Below are 6,942 nucleotides of genomic sequence, written 5' to 3'. Positions count from 1 at the left end.
CGTCTCCCGCGGACTCCTCTTTGCTCCTCGCGTAGCTCGAATAATCTCTGGGCCCCACATGGATCTCTTGGATTTGTCTGCAAAGAAAATGCACTTCCCCACACCTGCAGCGCATGCGGAAACTGCGCACACACAATTGTATACAAAATATTATGGCAAAAAATCCACTATCATTCCAGGGCGTCGGTTGCCACCTGGGGGTTATTGCTCAGTGCTGGGGCTGTGTGAGCATTTGGATATGCAGGAACTTCTGTGCAATGCATGTCTCTTTTTGTGTGTGCACATGCTTGGTTGCGCATATGGTGTGTTTTGGTGGGGGCTGCATACAGTAGAATCATAGGGCTGGAAGCGACTCCAGAGGTTCATCTAGTCCAGCCCCCTGCACTCACGCAGGACTAAGGTATTATCCAGGATCCATCCCCTGACAGCTGTTTGTCCAACCCGCTCCTAAAAATACCCAGTGATGGAGATTCCACAGCCTCCCTGGGCAATTTATTCCAGTGCTTAATCACCCGACAGATAGGAGGTTTTTCCTAATGTCCAACCTAAACCACTCTTGCTGCAATTTAAGCCCAATTCTTCTTGTCCTGTCCTCAGAGGTTAAGAACATTTTTTCTCCCTCCTCCTTTTATGTACTTGAAAACCGTTCTCATGTCCCTTCTCAGTCTTCTCTTCCCCAGACTAAACAAACCCAATATTTTATATCTTCCCTCATAGCCCATGTTTTCTAGAACTTTCATCATTTTTGTTCCTCTTCTTTGGACTTTCTCCACATGTGTGTGCGTGTGTTTGGGGTGTGTGTGTGTATGTTCAGAGCATGTGCATGTGTTGGGAGGTATTTGGGGTGTGTATGTTTGGGGCATGCATGTGTTGGGAGGTGTTCGGGACGTGTGTGTGTGCGTGTGCATGTTCGGGGCATGTGCGTGTTTGTGGCATCTGTGCGGCATGTGGGCCTGAGCTGGCCGGTTGCTCCCCCTGCAGCTGTTCCTGGGGAACGCCGACGACTCCACGCCAGTGGTGAGGACTTTCCAGCGCATGGTCCGTGCCCAGCACGTCCGCATCCTCCCCCACGACTTCCACAACGGGATCTTCCTGCGGGCGGAGCTGCTGGGCTGCGAGAGAGGTACCGCACCCCGGCCCCTCCCGGGGTGCTGTCACGGACTCACAGATCGTGCCCACTCGTGGCCCTGTGCGGTCCATGGGGGGTGCCCCTTCAGTGCGACAGCCCTTCTTGGGGGGCCACTCTCTCTCGGGGTCAGGCCCCTCCACCTCCTGGAGCCGCACCTCTTTGAGCCTCAGCATGTCTGTGTCTGCCGTGGGGCCCTCAGGGAGTCCCCTCGCTCTGGAGCCCCTGGGCCTCCACCCCCCAAAGGTGTTGATGCCCCCTGTTCTCTAGCCCAGAGTGACTCTCAGCCAGCATAACACAGGAGAGTTTATTGAGAGGTGAACCCAGCACAGGAAATTCTCTGGGCCTCAGGCCTGGCCTCCCTCAGCCCAGCACATCCCAGTCCCCCTGCAGCCAGGTGGGCTCTGCCTGCTCCCCCTCTCCAGCCCAGAGCCCCCCTGCTTCCCAGCTGGGCGTCCGATATCCCAAGCCCCCTCTGTCCATTGTCTTCTCTCCAGGTAAACAGGGTCGCCTCGGTCTCCTCTCCCCTCTTCTGTCCTCTGGTCCATCTGGCCAGAACCAGCTGGTCAGGTCACCGGGGTCCTCGCTTCACAGCCCATTGTCCTCCCACTGGCCAGAACCGGCTGCGACTTCTGAGCTGGGTCTCCGGATACCCAGGTCCCCAGTCGCTGGGGTCTCCTTCCTCCCGGCCATTGGCTGGGGTCCCAAGTTCCCTCTCCTGTCCTCTGGAACAACAAACTCCCTCTCCTCTCCCCTTGTTAAACTCATAACACCCAGGGAAACTGAGTCCCCCTCCCTCTGCATGCAACCCCCTGGAAAACACGGAAAGAAAACAAGAAACCTCCACACTCCATCACAGGGGGTCTGGAGAGAGGCAGGGGAGGGTGGAGGGGCAGGGGGCAGATGTGATAAGGGCGCCCCCTGGGGTTGGGGTCTGGTTTCTTAGGGCAGGGGCATCTCCAGGGACTGACCCGGAATTGCCTCATTCCCCGCCTCACCTGCTTTTCTCTCCTCTCTGCCCCACAGTGACCCCTGGGGCACTGACCGCACTGCCGGGCCGGAGGCCCTGCCGAACAGGGGAGTTCCAGTGCCGCAACGGACGCTGTGTCCCCGCTGGGCCCCACGGCACCGTGTGCAACGGAGTTGATGATTGCGGAGACTTCTCGGATGAACTGCGCTGCGGTGAGCGGCAGGATCCAGCCCAGGGACAGGGCTGGGGCCTACCCTGTGGGGTGCAGGGAGTGTCCTGGAGTCTCAGCCTGTCCTTCACTGGCTGGGCAGATGGCTGTTGGCTGCTTCAACCCTAACCCTAACCGTGGCCTCCCCCAGAGGGGGCAGCATCTTAGTGCGGGGGGTGAGCTTTTCAAACCACCCCTGAGGCAGCTGCAGCTCAGGTCTGGAAGGGCAGTCCCGTCGAGATCACCGCCGCCTCCCAGCCCAGAGGGGCTGCCTATCCATGGTGGCAGAGCAAAGCCCACAGACCAGGTGCTGGAGCTGCAGCACACATTAGAGTGGGAGAGCCCGGGGTAGGGCTGCCAGAACAGGAAATGTCCCCTGGGCCTTGGCCTGGAGCTGGAAAGGCTGAGCTGGGCTGGCTTGTGCAGCCTCTGGTACATGCCTGCCCGGAGAGCTCCCTCCTCCCAACATTGCTCGGCCTTGTACAGCCCGGCTCTGTGCCCTCGCAGGGACAGCCCCGTCGTGCGGCCTCGCCCCTGGCGCTGCCCCTCTCCCATTCCACTGCGCACTGTCTGTCGGCTGCATCGACGCCTCCGGCAGTGTGATGGCGTCAGCGACTGTCAGACGGCACCGACGAGGCCGGCTGTGGCGCCCACGCGGGGAGCACAGTGCCTCCTGCCGGCAACAGCCAGGTACCACGTGGGGCAGAGGTGGGGGTGTGCTGGGCTCCTGTGACGAGGCCTGTCAGAGACAGGGATGTGTTGCAAGAGACAGCTGGCGGGTGTACAGCGAGGGGAAGGGGCAAGTTGGTCCCATCCTGGGTCAGCGCATGAGCGACCCTGCCGCCTGCCCCAGACCTGGGCCTGAGCCGTGGGCCCCAGCCTGCCACGGAGGAGATTTCCCAGCTAGTTCCATCCCAGTAGCCCACTGTCACGGAGTCCCGGGCAATGCTAAACTGCTCAAGATAGTTAAAGACCAAAGCAGATTGTGAAGAACTTCAAAAAGATCTCACAAAACTAAGTGATTGGGCAACAAAATGGCAAATGAAATTTTATGTGGCAAATGTAAAGTGATGCACATGGAAAAAATAACCCCAACTATACATACAATGTGATGGGGGCTAATTTAGCTACAACGAGTCAGGAAAAAGATCTTGGAGTCATCGTGAGATGTCTCTGAAGAGTCCACACAGTGCGCAGAGGCGTAAAAAGCAAACAGGATTTAGGAATCATTAAAAAGGGGATAGAGGAAGACTGAGAATATGTTATTGCCCGTATATAAATCCATGGTACGCCCACATCTCGAATACTGTGCAGATGTGGTCTCCTCACCTCAAAAAAGATATACTGGCACTAGAAAAGGTTCAGAGAAGGGCAACTAACTGATTAGGGTTTGGAGAGGGCCCCATATGAGGAAAGATTAAGAGGCCAGGACTCTTCAGCTTGGAACAAGAGGAGACTAAGGGGGGATATGGATAACGGTTTATAAAATCATGAGTGATGTGGAGAAAGTGGATAAGCAAAAGTTATTTACTTATTCCCATAATACAAGAACTAGGGGTCACCAATGAAATTAATAGGCAGCAGGTTTAAAACAATAATCAAAGGAGTTCTTCTTCACGCAGCGCACAGTCCAACTTGGGACTCCTTATGAGGAGGTTGTGAAGGCTGGGACTATAACAGGGTTTAAAAGAGAACTGGATAAATTCATGGTGGTTAAGTCCATTAATGGCTATTAGCCAGGAGGGTAAGGAATGGTGTCCCTAGCCTCTGTTGTCAGAGGATGGAGATGGACGGCAGGAGAGAGATCAAACTTGATAATTGCCTTTAGGTTCACTCCCTCTGGGGCACCTGGCATTGGCCGCTGTCAGGAGACGGATACTGGACTGGAGGACCTTTAGTCGACCAGTGTGGCCATTCTGATGTTCTTATGCATGCTCTGGAACTGCCCCTACAAAGCAGACAGGACTCTGGGAAGTCTCCTCTCTGTGAGCGACTGTCTCCAGGTAGAAGCTCCACAGGCTTCACCTCCTGGTCTGCGACCTTGGAGCATTCAGCATCCTCTGCCCTCCGTATGCTTCCCACAGCGAGTCGCCCAGGCGGGGTCCTGGGAAGCCACAGGGTCCTGCACCACCACTTCACAGTCAGACAGTGACTCTCAAGCCAGCCAGTAACACAGAGGTTTATTCGATGACAGGACAGGGTCTAAAACAGAGCTTGTAGACAGAGAACAGGACCCCAGCTGGGTCCATCTGGGGGCAGTGAGCCAGACCCCACGTCTGCCCTCACACCTCATCCTCAGCCAGTCCAAATTGACTCACCCCCAGCCCCTGCTCCTCTGGACTTTGTCCTTTCGGGCTTCTCCACACCGTTAGCATCCCCTTGCAGTGGAGGGGAGGGCCAGGCCATTAATTGCCACGTGACAGAGTGTCGGCCATTTATGTACACTGACCCACACTAGAGACTTAAGACTGCATGGGGAAACTGAGGCACCTCTACAGTATTCAGAGAAACATTAAGAACAGTCCCACTTTTGTCACACCCACTCAGGGACCCAGACCTCCATTCCCCAGGCCCCGCTGGCCAGCAGGGGCGTGTTGCCCTATGCACCCCTGGCTCTGCGGGTCTCTCCTCTCCTGGGAGCCATGCCCTGAATCACTCCCTAGCATGGTAGAGCTGAGCAGCAGGCCTGGGCTGGGAGTTCCCCCAGGCCGGTGGAGAGGGCTGCCCCATGCACTGGGACTGGAGCCCTGGGAGGCAGCTTTCTGGGCAGGCACACATAATTCACCCTTTGCTCTGATTCTCTCAGCAGCTGGGCCCCCAGGCAGACCTCATCACCCACCAAGGAGGTGAAGAGAGCCTGCAGCGGGGAAGGGAGGGGAGTCTCCAGCTGCCCTGTTGGTGTGTTAATGGCCTGTCCCCACGTCCCCCGCCCCCCGCCCTGCCTGGCTGAGCTGCCACCAGGGAGGGACCCCTGTGAGGAAGGGGAGCGGCGGCAGCAGGGGTGCGGGAGGGGGAATGAATGGCTGGAGGGGTGGGAGGGAGGCGGCTGGTCAGGGGTGGGGGAGTGGCTGTCGATGGTGCCCAGGGGTGCAGGGGTGGGTCACAGATGGGACACTGACCTGCCAGAGTAGGGGAGAGGTGGGGCCGGGTGCAGGAGGGGTAACGGCTCTTTCCCCGATGCAGGTGCCTAAGCGGCGAGAGCAGGAGGACTGGCTGTTCCCTGGAGACGTCCTCCCCACCCCCACAGGTACTGCCCTCCCCCCGCCATTAGGGGCCCTCCCGGGGTTACCCGCCACGGGCGAGGGGCATAGGGGTGCTGGGGGGGCACGGCCGCTCTGAGTTGTCCCTTCTCCTGCAGGTCCCTGCAGCGAGCCGCTGGGCCTGGATGACGGCAGGATCCACTACCAGCAGCTGAGCGCCTCCTCCCACCGGGACAGCAACCCCCCAGACGCCGGGCGTCTCAACACGGTGCCCAACATGTGAGCAGCCCCCTGCGGCGTGACCAGCCCCTCCGGCCAGGGCACGGGGGCAGGAACGGGGGCAGGGTCCCTCCGGTCAGGGGATGGGGGCGGGAACGGGGGGAGGGCCTCTTCGGGCGGGGCATGGGGGTGGGAATGGAGGGAGGGCCCCTCCAGCCAGGGAATGGGGGTGGGAACGGGGGGAGGGCCCCTCCAGCCAGGGGATGGGAGTGGGAATGGAGGGAGGGCCCCTCCGGCCATGGGATGGGGGTGGGAACTGAGGGAGGGCCCCTGCAGCCAGGGCACAGGGGTGGGAACGGGGGGAGGGCCCCTCCAGCCTGGGAACGGGGGTGGGAACGGGGGCAGAACCCCTCCGTCTGGGGCACAGGGGTGGGAATGGGGGAGGGCCCCTCCGGCCAGAGGATGGGGGCGGAACGGTGACAGGGCCCCTCCGGTCGGAAGATGGTGGTGGGAATGGGGGAGGGCCCCTCCGGCCAGGGGATGGGGGTGGGAGCGAGGGAGGGCCCCTCCGGCCAGGGTGTGGGAGTGGGAATGGGGGGAGGGCCCCTCCGGCCAGGGGACGGGGGTGGGAACGGGGGGAGGGCCCCTTTGGGCAGGGCACGGGGCGATAACGGGGGCAGGGCCCCTCCGGCCTGCGGACACAGGTCCCCCCCACACCCTGTGGCTGGAAGGAGATGGGCACGGTCAGGCTGGCGGGATGGGAACTGCCCCTGGGACGTGGCGGATTCTCCGTCCCCGGCATTGGGGCTGGCCGTGTTTGGAAAGACTCTGCCCAGCCGGCTCCTGGACCAGCAGCAGGGGTTAGCTCCGGTCAGTCTCAGGCGACGTCCATGGTGCGAGCGAGGGCTGGGGTCCCCGCTCGCCCAGCCGTCTCACGCCAGCCTGTGCCAGCCGGTGCCAGCCGGAACAGCTGTGTGAGTTCATCCCGCTGCTCTCAGCTTGGCCTGGCTCCACCAGGGCCCCCGGCCACCCCCCACCTGGTGAGCGGGGACTCACCCCTGGGCTCGGAGCATAGCCATAGACCTAGCTGGGAATGGACGGGGGGGCTCAGCCCCTGGGTGGGGGTTTCCAGGCTGTCTCGGGCTAGTTTCCCTCCCTATGGAGTGGGGCTGGGATCAGTGGGTTGGGGTCCGTCCCCGCAGCGTCTCAGGTGAGGGGC

Source organism: Chelonoidis abingdonii, unplaced genomic scaffold (genome assembly GCF_003597395.2).
Source record: "Chelonoidis abingdonii isolate Lonesome George unplaced genomic scaffold, CheloAbing_2.0 scaffold0586, whole genome shotgun sequence".
In the NCBI taxonomy this organism is placed as follows: Eukaryota; Metazoa; Chordata; order Testudines; family Testudinidae; genus Chelonoidis; species Chelonoidis abingdonii.
The sequence above is the reverse complement of the archived record's forward strand: the minus strand, read 5'-3'. Positions refer to the sequence as shown.